The 20,265-nt window shown below is 49.8% G+C and overlaps 1 protein-coding gene across 5 annotated transcripts in view; it reads right to left on the reverse strand.

The window, feature by feature from the left end:
* The window catches only part of ADCY3 (adenylate cyclase 3), a 110,413-nt gene that overhangs the window by 59,396 nt on the left and 30,752 nt on the right, over positions 1-20,265 (reverse strand). The window lies entirely within an intron of this gene.

A 20,265-nucleotide genomic window follows, 5' to 3' on the forward strand; every position in this document is an offset into this window, starting at 1 on the left:
GTCACAGGTTTCTAGTTTTCTGGGATTCACAGGTATCCTCTCAGCTAACCCCACCTGCCAGCAGGTGAGGGGTGCCCAGTACCAATACTCAGGTCTCAAGTTATTGTGGGGGTATCCTGGGACTTGAGGTCTCCCCCACTGCCTGCGAGGTCAGTGCACTGGCTCAAAGGGCTTCTGGGGTATCAAGTGCCCGTTCCCCATCCCTGGCACCCTGAAGATGCCCCAGGTGTCCCGGCCCACTTCCACAGGCTGTAGGGACTGCAGATCTGATGGTCTCCTGCTGGGGTAACCTTGGGTACAGATCTGAACATCCCAACCCTGCCTGGTGTCCAGGCCTGGCTGCTGCTACTCCAACCTTTGGCCATGACTGGGCCCCAACATGTCTGGACCAAGTGCTAATCCTTCCTACTTCTCCAACACCACTGGCCTCAGCAAGTCTTTTCAAGCAAGGCCTCTTTCCTGGTCTGGCTCCTGCAGCTTCCCTGGCGCCAGCTCCATGCCCTTCCCCCAAGGCTGTGGCCACCCTCCCAGCCCTGGTTTCCAGATGCCTCGTCTGCTAGGTGTGATTTCTGGGAACTGAGTTTGGAGTTGAGAAATGGGATGGGAAGAGAAGCGGAAGAATTTCTCAGTTTCTGGCCCTCGGGGAGAAAAGGTTAGCCTCATAGAGTAGAATGGATTCTGGGATAGGTGAAAAAGGCAGGGAAGTCAATTTTTAATTTTTAAACAAGATGGTCTAATAGACAATAAGGGAGGCTGGTTCTGACATGAATTTTCTTGGTTCTCTTGGTTATGCCATATCCCCTCTGAACTGTGTTGTGTTTCATCAGAGCTGATCAATACTTGCCCTGAGGATCAACCACCACCACACCTGGCAGAATGTTCCTGCAGCCTCTGTGGCACTCAACAAGGGCCCGCTTCATCATGAATCAGGAGGTCAGGCGAGTCTCAGTGCTGGTCAGCAAGTCACCAGGTGTAGATTCCCAAGCTCTGCTGGAGTCTGGTTCCAGCCTGTAATGACCTGTTGACCTCTTGGGTCAGCAGCCCCAGTCACCTACCCCGTTTGTGGGGCAAGTCTGCTGGGGCAGGACAATCCGCCCCTGTCTGAGTGGTCAGTACCATATGGCCTCAGGCCACTCAGTCAACACCTGATTGGCCAAAAAGCTGCCAACATGTGTTGAAGGAGTCAAAGCAAAACCCACAGACTGTGCTGAGCTCAAGACCACCTCCACCAGCCCAGAGACCGCTTTCCTGCAGGGGCTGTGTGGCCTTGGAAGTCTGCCTGCCCCCAAGCTCACGATTCCAGAAGCCAGGAGAGCTGGGTGACAAGGTCAGGCTTCCTCACCGGGCCATACATCAGTGCCCAGGGCGCTCCGGGTCCTGGAGGCCAAGGGGGAAGCCGCACAGGGAGATGGAGGCCAACTGGGAACCGAGCATCTGGGCTCCAGACTGCCAGGGTCGGTGACCCCGCACCAAGCACCCGGGCCCCGCACTGCCAGTAGGTAGGCGACCCTGCACCAAGGGCCCCACACAAGGCAGGCTGCCCTGGGGCCACAACCATTTGAGTGTCACGCTGGACTGAGGAAAGAACTCTGCAGTCTGGGGTCTTCCTGCTTCCACAGGACATGCCCCACCTGGCCATCTCATAGGGACAGATGGGACAGGCTCTATCGAGTGAGCAGTGTTGAGCTTGTGCAAGGAGTTAGTCATTTTCCCCCCAGCTGTCCACCTAAGGCCTGCTGTGCAGACCACCAGAACAACTATCTCAGAAAAACTCCACACCAATCACCAAAGATTATGACCCAAGGCTGGAAGCAGGGTCAGGCTTGGCTCATGCCTAGTGACCCTCTATGCAGGACAGTATTTCTTTCACTGATCTGCAAGTTTTTAAAAATAAAATCCGCTTTTTCACTCCACTTGTAGGTACATACAATAGGGGACATAAATTCGGGGGGAACCCTGGACTGACCCTGCCCCTCACCAGCTGGGCAACTTTCCAGGTCCAATCGCTACTCTGAGCTCCGGTTTCATCGGTGAGCTGAGAATCAGCTTCCCTTAAAGCTCCCTCCAGCCCTGACACTGTCTGGTCTTTGCCCGCCTCTCTTCCAAGGGGAAAGAAAAGCCAGGCCAGAAGACCTGACCCACAGAGGCCCAGGCGGAAAGGAGGCTGGAGGGAAGGAGAGGCAGCCAGCTCCCAGACTCGTCCGAGAGTCAGGCTGGCTCCAGTCCCTGAGCCTCCCCCGAGTCACAGAGGCCTCCCCTTCCCAACCTGCACTCACAGTTCCCTTCTGGCTTCAATAAGGCTTGCTGCAGGGACATGGGTCTGCAGGTCCCATCCCTGCCAGGGAACTCCCTCCTTGCCTGCCAGGGAGCTCACTGTTACTAGAAAATTCCGTGAGTGCCAGGTCTTGGGTTTCCTAGAGTACCCCAATTCTCTTAACTTGCCTCAACTGAGGAGGAGGAACCCCTGGGGTGCTGCCCCCCTGTTCTATCCCCATGGTCCCTCTCTCCCACAAAGTCATGGCTACAAGGCCTGCAAGGAGCTTGGCAACCCCCAACACCCCACTGCCGGCCCCCCATGGGTGTAGCTGGTGGGAGGCTCAGCCACAGCCCTACAGGCCAACTCACAGCCTCCAGGGCCAGGCCACAGATCCCATCGGGTGATGCTGCCAAGCCCAGAAAACCTCAAGCCGGAAGTAGGAGCCGGCTTTGAAAGAGAAGATTCCAGAGTGAGCTGGAGGTGCTGTGCTGGTGGTGGCAGAGGCTCCCAACACGGTCACCTGGGAAGATGGCACTACCCCGGGGGGCTCACGTAGTGGGCGGGAGGCGAGGGCGGCACAGTCACCTGGGAAGATGGCAGCACCCTGGGGCGCTCACACAGTGGGCGGGAGGCGAGGGCGGCAGCAGTGTTCCTGGGCGACACTGACATGCAGTCTAGGCAGGGGTCCCCCTCCTGGCCTCAGTTTCCTCACCTCAGCATCACAACATTAAGTCCTAGACATAGGCACGCACTTTGTCAGCCTCATCTCCTCTAACTTTACAACCAGTGCTGAGGCAGGTGATGTCACTCTGGTTTTACAGAGGGAATTGAGATTAAACAAGGTGTTAAAACTAGAGGGTGAGATCTCCTCCCGCATTCAAATCTCATTATTCTATGGTTCAAAACCCCTCCCTAAAGCACTCCTCAACTTATTTACATATTTCACAACCCCATCTTTTCCCAGAAAGGAGTGTAGACTTTTTTTGGGGGGCCGGGGTGCATGTGATGCAGCTAGAGACAGGGTCTCACTGTTGCCCAGGCTGCACTGCAGTGGCACAATCAGGGCTCACCACAGCCTCAAACTCCTGAGCTCAAGCGAGCCTCCCACCTCAGCCTCTTGAGTAGCTGGGATAACACTCGCACGCCACTAGTCCCAGCTAATTTTATTCTTTGTAGAGACGGGGGTCTTGCTATATTGCCCAGGCTGGTCTTGAACTCCTGGGCTCAGGTGATCCTCCTGCCTCAGTTGCCCAAAACAATGGGACTACAGGCGTGAGCCACCACACTGGGCCTAGAGATTTTTTTAAACTGAAATGTAGGTGGTCATGAAGATACCAGCCCTACAGCACTTAGGTGTGAGCTGCACGCATTTTAAATCTGAAACAACACGTGCAGAGTTTCCATGGCTTCCATACACAGCGGTGGCCACTATCTCCAAGCGATCAAGATTCAGAAACTTCCTGCTTCATATTTATAAATGTGTCTCTCACTTAGCAAAATGAATGTGCCCCTCAAAATATGTCTGTAAAAAGTAAGTTTCACTCCTTCAGCTGTGGGTGGGGCCCTGGGAAGGATGGTGGCGTGACACTGTCCCTGTCCCCAGGGCCAGGCAAGTGTGGCTGCAGGAAGGACTTGATGCTGGATAAGCAGGGCAGCTGCCACTCCTCTAAAACACATCCCTCAGGATCACCTCTCATTACAGGTGAAGAACTGAAGACCCAGGAAAAAATTCTGCCTCTGGGGAAAACTTGAACCCTGGGGAGAATCTGAAATAGGTCTTTCACATCACTATGACACATGGCTTTCTCTGCACCAGGCCTTGAGCTCTGCTGATTTGGGATTAATTTTCCGGTGCTCCCACTCCAAGGTAAGAGTGAGAAGAGACCTTCCTTTTTAGAACTCTTCTCACTCCAGGGCAGCCTTCCCCATACCCACCACTTTGCAAACCCCTCACCCCATTCCACCCAATCTGGCCCGCTTGGCAGGCTCCTGTCCACCTGGGAGCCCTGCAGAGACCTCCCATCTGCTCTGTCACCTGTACTGCTGCACCCAAGGCAGCCCCTCTCCTCCCCCATGTCCCCCACACATGGCCCTGCCACCATGTGCAGGAAGACAGGCACTGTCCTCACGTCTGTGTCCTCAGCCCATCCTGGCCCCATCCAGCCTTAGGCGCCCAGGAAGCCTCACGCTGTTGGGCGGCACAGATGTGGGTTACGACTCTACACTCACAGACTCACTGCCCACCCCTCCCCGCTTCAGCCTCTGGTCAGCAGGCGAGTGGAGCAGAAGCCATCAGTAAATACGACCGGCCCCAGGTCCTTCCTGGGACCCAGCTTCGCTGCTTCTAGCCTTCCAGTGAACATCCCCGACCTACCCCAATCCACCCCAGCCAGAGGAACGAGGCTCGATCACTCCCCTGAGGACAGCAGACAGGGTGCATTTTGGGAATGATCTAGAACATCAGACAGAGCGGACCAAGAGGCAGGAAGAGAGGTGTGAACAGTTGGGGAGATCACATCCAATCGGGGTGATGCTGAGGACGGCTTCACGAAGACGTGGGCATTAAAGAAAGATGGGGGGGGTCTCTCTGAAACACGAAGACCAGCTCAGACACCACACTGGGTGAGTGGCACACAGGAGACTCCTCCTCTCTGGAATCATGAAGAACAACTTATTCCCAGGGCTCCCGCTCAGGGTTCTGCACACACAGGCACCATCTGACCACCAGACAGAGGGAAGAGGCTCCTTGGCTTGGGGCGAGAGAGCTGGCGCTCAAACCCTTGCTTCTGGGCCCAGGGGCAACAGCTATACCCGGCAGCTGGCTGCACTGCCCAGCCCTGGGTCCTGGGATGACTCACCAAACCCTTGAGGTTGAGAAGCCTGCTCTAGACATGACCAAAGTCGCCTCTTCTTGCCCCGTGACCCCTTAAGACTGCACAGCACCATCAGGCTCTGTGGTGACAGGTGCGCAGCCACGGGGGTCTCTATTTGAAGATCTTTTTACAAGTTTCCTTAATCCTAAAGTTTTCCTGGAAATAACTACTTATTTCAAAAGAATTGTTCCACTTTTTAAAAATATACAACATTTAAAAATAATAAAATGCATCTCCCAAATCGATAAACACTCAGACTAAAGCATCGTCTAACCCATGACAGCCTGACAAAGTGTTTCTAATATCCTGGCTCAGAATGCAACCATGAGAACATTCCTTTACAAAATCCTCCCTCCTGGAAGTTTACGCATTGCGAGATCCTGCACGTTAGCTAACTACCTGTAGGGAAATAGCGCTGCGCTAAGTGGGACTGTCGAGTGGAAGTCACCCCACTGGAGGCGGTTTGGTGGCTCTCTTGTTCAAACCAATCTCTTCCTATAAGCTCATTCTAGCCTGAAGATTCCAGAACACTCTGGAACTGTGGAGAAGAAGCTGAACGAGAGAAAGCTGCTCAGGGTGCAGTGCCTGTGTTGCCCACAGAGCCCTATGACGTTCTACGGCTGGAGGCCAGCCGCACGGGAGCCTCGTCATTAAAACTCAGATGCTTTGGGAAAAAGTCTCCTAGCAACCATGGGGCAGGAAGAAGGAGGAGAGGTGGTCCTCCAAAGACAACCAGCCTTCTCCCACCCAAGGAGGCCCAGCCAGAGCCCGTGAGGCCGCCACAGCACAGATGGGTCCCACCTCTGGGGCCACTCTCACTGCAGACCCCTGTAGAGGCTGCTGCAGTGGCTCCTTAAGTCCCTATGAAATGTCCCCACCCCTCAGAGGCCTTCCCGGCCCACCCCTACTCACTCTCAAGTCCTGCTTTGAGGCCCAGCACTGAATGTTCTGCACTTGCCCTTCTCTGTCCTTACTCCTTCGCCTCGTCGACTGGAAAGCAAGCTCCAGGCAGCTGGGACACGGGTTGTTTCCCTGCTGGCTCCCCAGCACCCAGGACTGTGGCCCACAGGAAGTCGCAGGCGACAACTGGTAGATGGAGGGGCGGGAAGAGGTCAGGCCTCCAGGTCACATAGACCTGCACACGGCCGCCCACAGGCTGTGTGCCCTGGAGCAAGTTGCCTCGCCTCTCTGACTTGGCTCCTCGCCCTTGCAGTAACCCCACAGGCTGTTCCGCTAAGACAGAAAGACTGCACACACCTCACACAGGGCTTGGGACAAAATACACTTCCATGACTTTTTCTTTGCTTCCTCAGAAGGCAAATTCGTGCCTAATAATAATACTTTGAGGACGTTTTACAAGAGCCTTCATGTTCATCATCCTATTTGTTTCTCACAACAAAAGGACAGTTTTCTTATTCTCGTTTTGCAAAAGAGACTTAAAGCCAGAGAAATAAGCTTCTAAGCCCCCCAGTCTCCCAGCAGCGCTGAGACCAAAACCCAGACCTCCTTCCCCCCAGGGGCCAGGGCTCCCCTCCCTCATTACTATCTCCTTAGCTGAACTGTGATGGGTGTCTGCCAAGGCGGGGCTACAGCCAGGGCACAGGGGGCTCCCCAAGAGCTAAGGACCCAGTCAGGATCTGGAACATCTGGGCAGGTGGGAAGGAGGAGGCATAAGGTCTACAGACAGTGGGTGACTCTCCCATGCTGCCTTGGGCAAATTCTAAGCATGGCTGCACCAAGAGAGATTCTGGGCTCTCCAATAAACACAACCTTAATCAACACAACACAAGGCTCAAGCCTGAGGTGCTGCTGCCAGGCCCTTCCAAGCTGTGTATCTGCCAAGTTTCTACCATGTGCCTCAAAACAAAGGGGCCTCCAGAAGTTTTCTGCTTATAACTTGTGCATGCCTTTGGTTAAGAGATGCTCAATGTTACCCTCTTCCAAAACAAAGAAGGCTTCCAGAATAGGCATCTAGCCAACCTAGAGTGTCATGCAAGGTCCCTCATGATCTGCCAAGGCAGCCAGAACAGCTTCTCAGGTTGCGCACAGCCAGGGGCACCACTACATAGACCTGTCATGATGGCTTCCCTGTAGACACGGAACATGGCGGCCTTGGCCCCAGGCGCTTCGGTCTTGACTCTGGTTGCTCCTCCACGGGCTCCCCTCCCTCCAATCACAATGGGCCTCTCTCCAGTCCTCCCTACAAGATGTGCTATGTCAGGGATCCAAGGCTCCAAACAAAACAGCCTGCCCCTGCTGCCTGTGGAGGTCCACATGTTATGAGGAGTCTTACCCTCATCAAGCACTTAGCAGAAATAATAATTCAAATGTAAGAGTATCAGAGCTCAGAAGAGAATAAAAATGCTAGAAAGTGACTAGGTAGCTGCTTTAGATGAGGTCTGAGGAAGACAACTGGCCCTAGTTCTTCACTTCCCTGCAGAAGCATCATACAGCCACAACCTTGCAGAGTATAAGTCTCCTTCTGGCTGGGCACGGTGGCTCACGCCTGTAATCCCAGCACTTTGGAAGGCCAAGGCAGGTGGATCACCTGAGGTCAGGAGTTCGAGACCAGCCTGGCCAACATGGTGAAACCCATCTCTACTAAAAGTACAAAAATTAGCTGGGTGTGGTGGCAGGCACCTGTAATCCCAGCTACTCGGGAGGTTGAGGCAGGAGAATCACTTGAACCCAGGAGGTGGAGGTTGCAGTGAGCCAAGATAGCACCAGGAGGTTGCAATGAGCCAAGATAGCGCCACTGCACTGCAGCCTGGGTGACAGAGCGAGACTTCGTCTCAAGAAAGAAAAAGAAAAGTCTCCTTCCCTCCTGCTGGCTTTGACCATGTGATTTGCTTTGACCAAAAAGATGTCAGCATCTATAACAGCAGCAGATTCTGAAACGCAAGTGAGGGCTGGCGTTTCCTCTTGTGCTTCTGCAGTCACCAGAACACCACACACCAAGAACCTCGCTGGTACAACAGAACAAGAAACTGATGCAGCAGAACTGATCCCAAGCTGCAGCTTAGAGTCAAAGCCATTTGAGCCCAGCCCAGATCAGCCCCACCCCAGCCAACCCACAGATGTGCGAGTGAGGAATTGGCATGAGCCACCAAGTTCTGGGCTGTTATGCAGCATTAGGTGAAAATAGCTAACACCAACGTTAGGACAGGTCTCCCACAAGTAGTGTCATTTCAACTGAGAAGTGAATGCCAAGCAAGACCCAGCCACGGGAGAGGCCGGAAGGAAAGGCATTCTGGGTGCAAGGAAGACCCCTACAGCACAAGGCACAGCCTTCCCTCAGTGCAGCTCCCGATGCATCTGTGTGTATCTCCCAAGAGGATACAGTAAGTACCTGAGGCCAGGTGCGTCACTTACATTGTAGCCCCAGGGCCTTGCACAGCTATTGGGACACAGCAAATGTGAGCTGTGTGAACAGCTACAGTGGTAAAAAGAAGTTGAAACAACAGTTCATTCTCCTGAAGTGTTCCCCCTTGATAAGGAAGCCAAAATGAAGATAAACATAGAGAAGTGGTTCTCAACCACAGGTGATCCGCCCACCACCGAGGCCATTCCGCAGTGTGTCTGGAGACGTTTTTGACAGTCACGATTAGGAGGGCGGGTGTTACTGGCCTCTAGTGGGTAGAGGCCAGGGATGCTGCTGAACATCCTATACTGCACAGGGCAGCCCCTACCACAAAAACTATCCAGCCCCAAATGTCAATAGAGTCAACGCTGAGAAACCCTGGCCTGGAACAACGCCTTCTTCCTTTTTGATTCCCAAGTGTTCACAATGAACTTTTTCTTAACCTTTTCTACTGGAGAACAATGAACTCTGAAGCAATGGTGTGAACAAGTAGATTTATTTTTATGTCAATTGTAGAGTTTGTGGGCTAAGAGGAGAATGCTCCTGATACTTACTGAATGTAAAGACACAGCAGCCTGATCAATGCACCCACCCAGAAGGCCCATGTTTCAGGGGTGTAGTCAAAGCCAGAGAAGGCCATCTGGTCAACCTCCCCATTTCCATGCAGGAATGGACAGCTCAGAGGTAGCCATCTTATCCTAACCCAGGGATTACTCACTTGGACTGGGCTTTGGAGGAGCTGGTGAGCCCCTAACAGTAGGAGAGAAATCACATTTTGCCTGTCTCTGGGAAGCAAGTCCATTGCTCTTGTCAGATTCTCCTAAGGAGCTGTTACCGCAGATGACTGAGAACCACAAAACTCCTCAAAAGCTCCCACTCCTTTTGCTGCTTCACTAGACACACTAACATCTGCTCACAGCATTTCCTGTCTTCTCTTATTGATGTGACCTCATTATTTAGTCACCTTGGTCTCTTTCTCCAGGCCAAATAATCCCAATGCTATTTAAAGAAGCCCATTTTAACGCCAAATCATGTCTGGTCTCAGGTCTTTTTAAAAAGGTCAGTTCAACCTTATTGAGTACTCTGGTGAGTGGCATGGCAGACCCCATACTGGGCCCTGAAGATTATAAAATTACCTCAAGGAGCTGACTCTACTGGCAGTAAAGAAGCTAGCAGTGGCCTGGTGCAGCGGCTCACGCCTGTAATCCCAGCACTTTGGGAGGCTGAGGCAGGTGGATCACTTGAGGTCAGGAGTTCAAGACCAGCCTGGGCAACTTGGTGAAACCCCGTCTCTACTAATACAAAAATTAGCCGGGTATACAGTGGCACATGCCTGTAGTCCCAGTTATTCGGGAGGCTGAGGCACAACTGCTTGAGCCCGGGAGGCAGAGGTTGCAGTGAGCCAAGATCATACCACTGTACTCCATTTAGCCTGGGTGATGGAGTGAGACTCTGTCTCAAAAAAAAAAAAGGGCTGGGCGCAGTGGCTCAAGCCTGTAACTTTGGGAGGCAGAGGCGGGCAGACCACGAGGTCAGGAATTCAAGACCAGCCTGGCCAACACAGTGAAACCCCATCTCTACTAAAAATAAAAAATTAGCTGGGCATGGTGGCAGGCACCTGTAGTCCCAGTTACTTGGGAGGCTGTGGCAGGAGAATCGCTTGAACCCAGGAGTCGGAGGTTGCAGTGAGCTGAGATCTCACCACTGCCCTCTAGCCTGGACCTGGACAACACAAAGAGACTCTTAAAAAAAAAAAAAAAAAAAAAAACTAGCAGTGAACAGAGGATGAGCAGCTTGATTCTGGGGAGAGGGGAGAAGTCAGCAAAGGCCCCCACGAGGGAGGAAAGCTTGGGCTGGCCACACTCAGCTGCAGTTTTCACACGTTCTGAAAACACAGAGCTTTCACATATATTTGAACATATAGATTCTGGATGATAAAGAAAATTCAAACCAATTTCTAACTGACGGCCAATACTAAGTGAGGCAGGAATGAAAGGGCTCCGTGCTTTTGCTCAAGCTTCCTTACCTATAAGCAGTATTGGGTACATTTATTACACAGATCCCGACTTTCTGGAACTAACTTCAGGGGAACTGGAAAACAAATGTACCAGCTTGGAGGAAGACAAATGTATAATCTGGAGACAGAGGATATTTAGGAATCCAGATAGATTATCACAAACTTAAAATGTAGAAACTTGACGGGAACAGATCACTGATGACACAAAAGCACCAAGCCCTTATTCTCGTGTTTGTGCCCATGGAACACAGCAAACTCTTTGGATTCTAAAACTCCCTACCTTTCAATTCAGAAAAGGACAGTTTGAGAGTAAAACTTTTTGCACACCCTCTGCAGCAAAAACCACATCATCTGCTCTCCTGAATCACAGCTTTCTCCTTGGGGATTTGATACATTTTTTTTCTCGTCTTTAGCCCTTTTAGGGGTTTCTCAGCAATTCCCTCTTCCCTACAGCCTCTGTCTTCCCAGGGACATTCAGCACTTTTTTTTTTTTTTTTTTTTCCTAGTCCCTGGTTCTGATGCAACCCTTCCGCACTGTTCCCGAGCTGCTATTTTTCTAGTTCGTGTTTCTGGGCCAGGTGCACCAGCATCCCAAGGGGAACTGGTTAAAATGGGAGATTCCAGGGTCCTAGCCCACAGAATCGCCGGCATCTGCATCTGTGCCCTCCTCCCGGTGATTCTCTTCTATGGAATCACTGTTCAAAGTGGAGTAGTAGCTGTGAAAATAAGGCAAAGAGCTTCCAGCCTTCCTGGGTCTTTAAACCAAACTCTCACGGTGCTGCCTTAGGCCATCTTCCTATGCCTAACCCCTATTTTTCTTCTACGCATTTATTGTCATTTTCTAATCTTTTTTTTTTTTTTTTTTTTGAGACGGAGTCGCCCAGGCTGAAGTGCAGTGGTGTAATCTCAGCTCACTGCAACCTCTGCCTCACAGGTTCAACTGATTCTTCTGCCTCAGCCTCCCAAGTATCTGGGATTACAGGTGCCTGCCACCATGCCTGGCTAATTTTTGTATTTTTAGTAGAGACAGGGTTTTGCCATGTTGGCCAGGCTGGTCTTGAACTCCCGACCTCAAGTGATCTACCCGCCTCAGCCTCCCAAAGTGCTGGGATTACCGGTGTGAGCCACCACGCCCGGCCCTCCTTTTCTAACAGTCTTCTGTTCCCTGGTTCATTCTCACCCTGAGTTAGGTACCTTTTTACCATCCTTTTCCCTTCTGACCGGGATGTCTCTCACACGTTCAAAGCTCCATCCACAGCGGTGCTTTCCACCTGTTGATGCTGCTTCATGTCTCCTGCGTTTAATTCAGTTCCCTGGTTTTCAATTCAGATTTAAAGTCCTTTCCAAGTTTCCTTCTTCTTGTCCTGAGGGACTCTGGTCTGGAAGGACTATGGCAGGTCATGGACCAGGCCTCTCAATGCACTCTCTTAATCACATGACAGACTTCCAAATTCCAAAATTCAAGTTCAAGGTCCTGGTGAACTAGCACCTCTCCTAAACTCCAGTTCCTCAGCCTCCACTGTCTTGATGAGCACCACCTGCAGGTGCTCCCGTCACCCTCGCTCAGCAGATCCCAACTTCAGCTGTGCCTTAGAATCACCTGGGGAGTTACACCAGGCTGTATCCACAAAAGTGGAACCAGAGGCCCAGACACTGGGATTGCTGAAAAGCTTCCAGGAGACCTTACGGTGTGACCAGGAGTGGAAAACGCTAAAGTCAGTGCGAACACCCAAGCTTGTCACAGTCTCGCCTAACCAGCCCTGATCCACAGGTCCCACTTCTGCCAACGCTGAACCCCAGCTAGGAACACAGCACCCAACATGGCGCAGGTCCTCAGTAACATTGGCTGCACACCTGAACCAGCACCAGCCTGCTCTGTCTCACTGAGCTCCTTTCTGTGCCTCCAGCAGGTCCTTCATCCCAGCTGGTCTTTCCAGGGAAAAGCCTCTGGGTCTCCTTTTTCCTCACTCTTGCTGGCACCACCTGGCTCACACCCTCACCTCCCACAAAGCTGGGGACGGACTCATCTCCCTGGTCCTGCCAATCCACCCCGGAACACATTAATCTTCCAAAATAATATTTTTGCAAGTACCACCTTCTGCTCAAAACACTGCAATAGCTGCCAATTGTCCAAGAGTTCAAAATCTTCATTCTGGGTCCTGTATACTCTGGGCTTTATCATGAACTTGATTCTAAACCCCACCCCCCACCCCAGTCCCGCCCCACAGCTGCCTCAGGTAAACCAACTGCTTTAGCCAAACTGACGTCCTCAGCATGTCCCCAACTGGCCTCCTGACCTCAGCACACGCTGCAGCCCATATTTTGAGAGCTCTTAAACTTCCCCATGAAAGTGCCTGGGGAGGAAGCTCCTCATTTTACTTGCTAATATATGTGGATCCTGCATTCTAGTCAATAAAATCCATGTTTGTATTAGTATTTTTAAGTGTTTAAAAATATTTGCCAAACAGATGTGTCCATCTGTTTCAGTGTAAGCGCCACTAGGGCAGAGACAACATCTGTCCCAGTCCCCACTGTGTTCCCAGCACTCAGTAGCACCCGGCAGGCCGACTGCTGGGTGAAGGAATGAATACATGGGGGACGGAGGAAGAATGAAATGCCAGCTCCACGGTCATCCTATGGCTCACATGCGCCAAGCAAACACAGCCCTGCTTCCCCTAGTGTGGGAAGCACACACTTAGAACACCCCTCCCCACCTGGCCACCTTCAGCCTCCCCCTCAAAATCTAGCTGCTCCATCAAGCCCATCCGAGCCTCCTTTCTCTACACCGTGTTTAGCAAACACGCCTCACCTCCACCTGGACCTTGCAAAGGGCCAGGTGGGGAGATAAACCTCTCGAAGATCTTCCCACAAGACCTGGGTACACAACCCAGTCACCTCACTCTGCCCTCCTGCTCCGCCTTGACACAGAAATCCCGAAGCTCAGGGTCATGACCACCAGGAGGGAAGGGAGAAGACCCCTGCCCCGAGATGGGTGTGAGCCATGCTGCCAGGCCAGTCCTCGTCACTCATCATCCAGCTCCCAGCAGCACAAAGGCTCTACTCTTCTTAGAAACCGGAGCTGGTTCCGGGCGAAGCCCCGGACTCACTGCTCTCACTCACTTAGATGAGCCTGCCCTGGGGAGGGGAAGGGGGAAGCCCAGCTGGCAAGGAGGCTGACATGTGCCCTGAGTGGGTGAGGTAAGCTGCTGCACAGGGCAAGCCGGTCCCTGGGGCTCTGCTAGACGGACACTGGGCCTGGCTGGCACGAAGGGGTGCACATCACCAACCCGACAGTTCCCCACAGGTGACACCCCATGGCTCACTCTTGGTCTTAACTTCTCCCGAGCAGCCCCAGCTTTCTTCCTGTATTAGTCTGTTTTCATGCTGCTGTAAAGAACTGCCTGTGACTGGGTAACTTATAAAGAAAAGAGGTTTAACTGACCTACAGTTCAGCATGGCTGGGAAGGCCTCAGGAAATTTACAATCATGGCGAAAGGGTCACAAAACACCTCCTTCACAAGGCAGCAGGACGACGTGCCAAGCAAAGTGGGAAGAGCCGCTTATAAAACCATCGGCTCTCGTAAGAACTCACTCACTATCACGAGAACAGCATGGGGGGGAAACCGCTCCATGATTCAACTACCTCCACCTGGTCTCTCCCTTGACACGCAGGGATGATGGGGATTACAATTCAAGATGAGATTTCCTTGGGCACACAAAGCCTAACTATCACTTACTCTCTCTAGCCCTCCACCTGTGAGCTCCACGGCTCCTTTCCCTCGGGGACCAGGCCAGCCGCTGCACCTGCGGGGATTTTCACAGCCTGGGAACACTTGGGGCTGCCAAGAGGTTGAAAACCAGGCCCGGAGTCCCGAGGGGTTCACCGGCATCATGCAGCTATGGCTGTGATGGCTCCTGAGGGTGCTCGGTTCCCCTGGCATCTGGCTCTGTGGGCCCCCATGACCACATGTCCCAGCCCACTCCCCCACTCCACACACACACACCTCCTCTCGGTGAGGCCAACACTCGGGGCAGGAAAGCAGGGCAGTGAGGAATGCAGCTCCAAACTCAGGCTGGAGTGGAATTTCCATCTCCATCATGGGCCTGGGCCTTGGAAGTTGCCATACTTTAAGCTCACTCCCTCCCCTGCGAAATGCAAATAACCACAGACCCATCTCAGGGTGGGTTGGAGAATCCTCTACGATGTGCGTAAAGAGCCCAGCATCAGAGTGTGCCAGACATATGAAACGTCTAAGTGTTACCTATTATTATTAGGCATATGATAAGTTCCCAAGGTTACTCCTGAACTGTATTCCCAATTCTCCAGCTTTCCGAGTCTGCTTGAGTGAGTCAAGGTCATTTTCATCAACTGGGAAGGCAATGTATGTCAATGGTTCCCAAATTTGGCTGTGCTGACATTCTAAGGCTCCATCCTCAAACACTGCCTTGTACACAGTAAGTCCTCTGTATCCACAGATTCAACAAAACTCAAATTTGATCACAAACATTCAAGCACATTCAGAACATCAAGAACATTCAAACCACAACAGCTCTCAAGTGCATTCCCATCCCCTGGTCCTCCCCCATTGCCTATCCAGCCTCTGAGGTGGAATGCTGACTGCGTCACTGTGCACTGGCTAGATTTCGAGCCCTGCAGTGTAGATCCACATCCTGGCCCCAGGACCCTGCCACGCGGCTGGATGGCTCAGCTCCCGTCCCATCCCTTTCCACATCTCATACCGGGAAGACCCTCACGGCAGTGCCAGCAGCTGCTAGAGCCACCTGCCTGTGCTGAACTGACCGACTACCTCCCAGCCCATAGTGGCTGCCTGTGTCTAGGGACACCAATTAACCTTCACGCCACTAGTCAACAAGTCCTCCTCCAGCCCCTACAACAGGAGGGAGTACAATGCCATGGAATGAGCACTGGCTTTGGAGCCAAAGTGTCTCCTGTTCTATCACTCCTTGGAAAGTCCCTTAAAACCTCCCTCTGCAACCTTCTCACGTGGAAAATTGCCTTATATGGCAAATAGTATTTCCTGGCTCATATGCATATATGTATTTTTTTTTTTTAACCAAAACAGTGGAAAAGGCCTGACGTGGTGGCTCACACCTGTAATTCCAGCACTTTGGGAGGTCAAGCGGGGGTAGATCACCTGAGGTCAAGAGTTCAAGACCAGCCTGACCGATATGATGAGACCCCCGTCTCTACTGAAAGTACAAAAATTAGCCGGGCGTGGTGGCGTGCATCTATAGTCCCAGCTACTCGGGAGGCTGAGACAGGAGAATTGCTTGAACCCTGGAGGCAGAGATTGCAGTGAACTGAGGTCACACCACTGCACTCCAGCATGGGCGACACAGCGAGACTCTATCTCAAAAACAAAAACAGTGGAAAGGCTGCAGAAAACTCAACTGTTTTTATTTCATTTATTGATACATGCACTTTCTATTAACACTATCTTCAGCTTATAACGAGTAAGGAAGGACTGAAAGCTATTAGGGTGTGTCCTATATCCCCTTTTATTTCTGTGTCATTAATTTCAGCATTAAATAGTTGGCCAATACAGGGAAGCAGCATGGGATGTTCACGTTTCTGAGAATGTCACTGATTTCTTTCTGTATTCGAAGCAAGTTCTAGTTTGAACAGAAAGCACGAAATCTCAGAGCCGCCAGCACCTCAGCTTACTCAGCTGTGGACGCAACATGTTATTTTGTCTTGTTTGCGTCTTGCTTAACTCCCAGACATTGTGAATTCACCAGAACTCCATGTTGCTGGGGCATCGCACACAAATATGCAAATGGGACAACCACAAATGGCAGGCACTCATATTGTATTTCTTCAGCACATATGCATGTTCCATTGTCTCAGCAGGCTTCAGTTGCAAAACACATAAGTTCAAAAGTAAAATTGTTGGCCAGGCATGGTGGCTCACGCCTGTAATCCCAGCACTTTGGGAGGCTGAGGTGAATGGGCCACTTGAGGTCAGGAGTTTGAGACCAGTCTGGCCAACGTGGTGAAACCCCATCTCTACTAAAAATACAAAATTAGCCAGGCATGATGGCGCATGCCTGTAATCCCAGCTACTTGGGAGGCTAAGGCAGGAGAATCGCTTGAACCCGGGAGGCGAAGGTTGCAGTAAGCCGAGGTCGCACCATTGCACTCTAGCCTGGGCAGCAAGAGCGAAACTCCATCTCAAAAATAAATAAATAAATAAATATAAATAAATAAAATTGTTAAGAATTTCCAGACTGCCCAAGTCATGTGCTCATAAAGCCAACCTTGGTTAAAAAGGGAACATTCAGACTTTCTCTATTAAATACGATGCTTTTTTCTGCATTTGACAAAATTGAGATGATCTTATGGGTTTTCCTTTTCAGTAGGACAATGTTAAATTGCAACAATTTTAAGGTGTTAAAACCACCCTGCCTTTCTGTGCAAATCCCTACTTGGTCATTACATATTATTCTTTTTATATATTTCCAGGTTTTCTTTGCTAATATTCTGTTAAAGATTTTTGCTTACATGTGCATGAGGGATATTCATCTGCAGTTTTTGTTTTGTAGTGTCTTTGTCTGGTTTTGATATCAGGGCAATATTGAATTCATAAAATAAGTTGGAAAACGTTCCCTCCTCTTCTACTTTCTGATAAAGTTTAGGTCGTATTGGTATTATTTCATTTTTAAATGTCTGATGAAATTCAGCACTGACGCCACCTGAGGCTGGGGTTTCCTTTGTAGAAGGTTTTAAACCAAAATTCAGTTTCTACGATGGATATGGGGCTATTCAACATTGATAGTTTCTGCCTCTCAAGTAACTTGTCCAATTTATCTAAGTCGTTCAATGTATTGGCACACAGTTGTTTATGACATCATCTTATGACTCTCCGAGTGTCTGTAGGATCTGTATTCATGCTCACCTGCGTCCCGGTACTGGTCATTTGTGTCCTCCCTCATTTTCCCAATCATCTAGCTGGAGGATTATCTATTTTATTGACCTTTTCAAATAACCAGCTTTGGAGTCACTGATTTGTAATGTTTGCCCACTAATTTTTTTTTTCTGCTTCTTTCTCTGGATTTAGTTTTTCTACTTAAATCTAAAGGTTTAAGCCTCTAAGGTAGAAGCTTCAATCACAGACTTTAGACCTTTCTTCTTCTCTCTCTCTCTCTTTTTTTTTTTTTTTTTTTTTTTTTTTTTTTTTTTTTTTAGATAGAGTCTGCTCTGTCCTCCAGGCTGGAGTGCAGTGGCGCAATCTCAGCTCACTGCAACCTCCACCTCCCAGGTTCAAGCAATTCTCATGCCTCAGCCTCCCAAGTAGGTGGGATTACAGGTGTGCCACCATACCCAGCATTTTTTTCATATTTTAATAGAGACGGGGTTTCGCCATGTTGGCCAGACTGGTCTCGAACTCCTGACCTCAAGGATCCACCTGCCTCAGCCTCCCAAAGTGCTGTGATTACAGGCATGAGTCACCATGCCCAGCCTAGACCTTTTTTCTTTATTGATACAGTAGTCTCCCCTTATCTGCTGCTTCACTTTTTGCAGTTTCAGCTACTTGAGGTCAACCACAGTCCAAAAACATTAAATGAAAAATTTCAGAATAATTCATAAGTTTTAAATTGAGTAGTGTGATGAACTCTAGCACAATTTCGCTCTGTCCCACTAGAGATGTGAGTCATCCCTTTGTCCAACATATCCCCACTATGGCCGGGCGCGGTGGCTCAAGCCTGTAATCCCAGCACTTTGGGAGGCCGAGACGGGCGGATCACGAGGTCAGGAGATCGAGACCATCCTGGCTAATACGGTGAAACCCCGTCTCTACTAAAAAATACAAAAAACTAGCCGGGCGACGAGGCGGGCGCCTGTAGTCCCAGATACTCGGGAGGCTGAGACAGGAGAATGGCGTGAACCCGGGAGGCGGAGCTTGCAGTGAGCTGAGAGCCGGCCACTGCACTCCAGCCTGGGTGGCAGAGCAAGACTCCGTCTCAAAAAAAAAAAAAAAAAAAAAAAAAAACATATCCCCACTATCCATGCTACCCACCTGTGAGTCACTTGGTAGCTGTCTCGGTTATGAGATTGACTGACAAGGTACTGCAGTGCTTCTGTTCAAGTAGTCCTTATTTTACTTTATAATGGCACCAAAGTATAAAAGTAGTGATGCTAGCAATTCAGATATGCCAAAGAGAAGCCATAAAGTGTTTCCTTTAAATGAAAAGGTAAAATTTCTCAACCAAAGGAAAGAAAAAAAAGATCATATGTTGAGGTCACGAAGATCTAGGGTAACAGCAAATCTTCTACATGTGAACTTGTGAAGAAGGAAAGATAAATTTGTGTGCGTTTTGCTGTTGCACTTCAAACTGCAAAAGTAACGGCTACAGTGCGTAGTAAAGGGCTTAGTTAAGATGGAAAAGATAGGCCGGGCGCAGTGGCTCACGCCTGTAATCCCAGCACTTTGGGAGGCCGAGGTGGGTGGATTACGAGGTCAGGAGATCGAGACCATCCTGGCTAACACAGTGAAACCCCGTCTCTACTAAAGAACACAAAAAGTTAGCCAGGTGTAGTGGCAAGCACCTATAGTCCCAGCTACTCAGGAGGCCGAGGCAGGAGAATGGCGTGAACCCAGGAGGTGGAGGTTGCAGTGAGCCGAGATTGCGCCACTGCACTCCAGCCTGGGTGACAGAGCAAGACTCCGTCTCAAAAAAAAAAAAAAAAAAGATGGAAAAGGTATTAAGTTTGTGGGTGGAAGACACAAACAGAAAATGTGTACCAACTGTTACAACTGTTCTATTTTATTACCAGTTGTTGTTCATCTCTTACTGCGCCTAATTTATAAATTAAACTTTATCATAGATATGTACATATAGGAAAAATATGGCATATATAGGGTTCAGAACTACTAACAGTTGTAGGCATCCACTGGGGGGTCCTGGAACATAGCCCCCACAAATAAGGGGCAACTACTATATAAGCATTTATTGCTATAAATTATCCTCAAAGCACTGCTTTGTCTGCATCTGCTAATTTCAGCATGTTGTTTTCATTTTCATTTAATTCAATATATTCTCTAAGATCTCTTGTGATTTTTTTCCTTTCTTTAGGCATGTGTTTCCAAATATTTGGGGATTTTTCAAGATATATTCTGTTACTTCTAATTCCATCCACTTTTGTCAGAGAACATACTTTATATGAGTTCAATCTTTTTAAGTGTATTGAGTCTTGTTTTGTAACAGGTTGTGTGTCTTTGAGAACATTTCAGTTCACTTGAGAAGAATGTATGTTCTCTAGTTCTTGGGTGTAGGGTTCTATAAATATTCCTTCGGTACAGCTGGCTGCTCAGATTGTTCAAGTGTTCTATATAGGTTTTTTTTTTTTTTTTTGGTCTAATTTGTTCTACCAATAACTAAGAGAGGAGTGTTAAAATCTCCAAATATAATTATATTTGGTATATTCCTCTTTTTAGTTTCATCAGTTTTTCCTTCATGTATTTTGAAGCTTTGTCATTAGGTGCATACATATTTAGGATTATGATGTCTTTTGATGAACTGATTCCTTTATCATTATGAAAAATGATGATATCATTGCTATCTCTGATAATATTTCTTGTTCCAAAGTATATATTGTCTGGTACTTACAGCCACACTATCTTTATTTATTTATTTATTTTTTAGTAGAGATGGGGTTTCACCATGTTGGCCAGGCTGGTCTCGAACTCCTGGCCTCAACTGATCCATCCACCTTGGCCTCCCAAAGTGCTGGGAT

Source organism: Trachypithecus francoisi, unplaced genomic scaffold, assembly GCF_009764315.1.
Source record: "Trachypithecus francoisi isolate TF-2019V2 unplaced genomic scaffold, Tfra_2.0 Lachesis_group17, whole genome shotgun sequence".
Classification (NCBI taxonomy): domain Eukaryota; kingdom Metazoa; phylum Chordata; class Mammalia; order Primates; family Cercopithecidae; genus Trachypithecus; species Trachypithecus francoisi.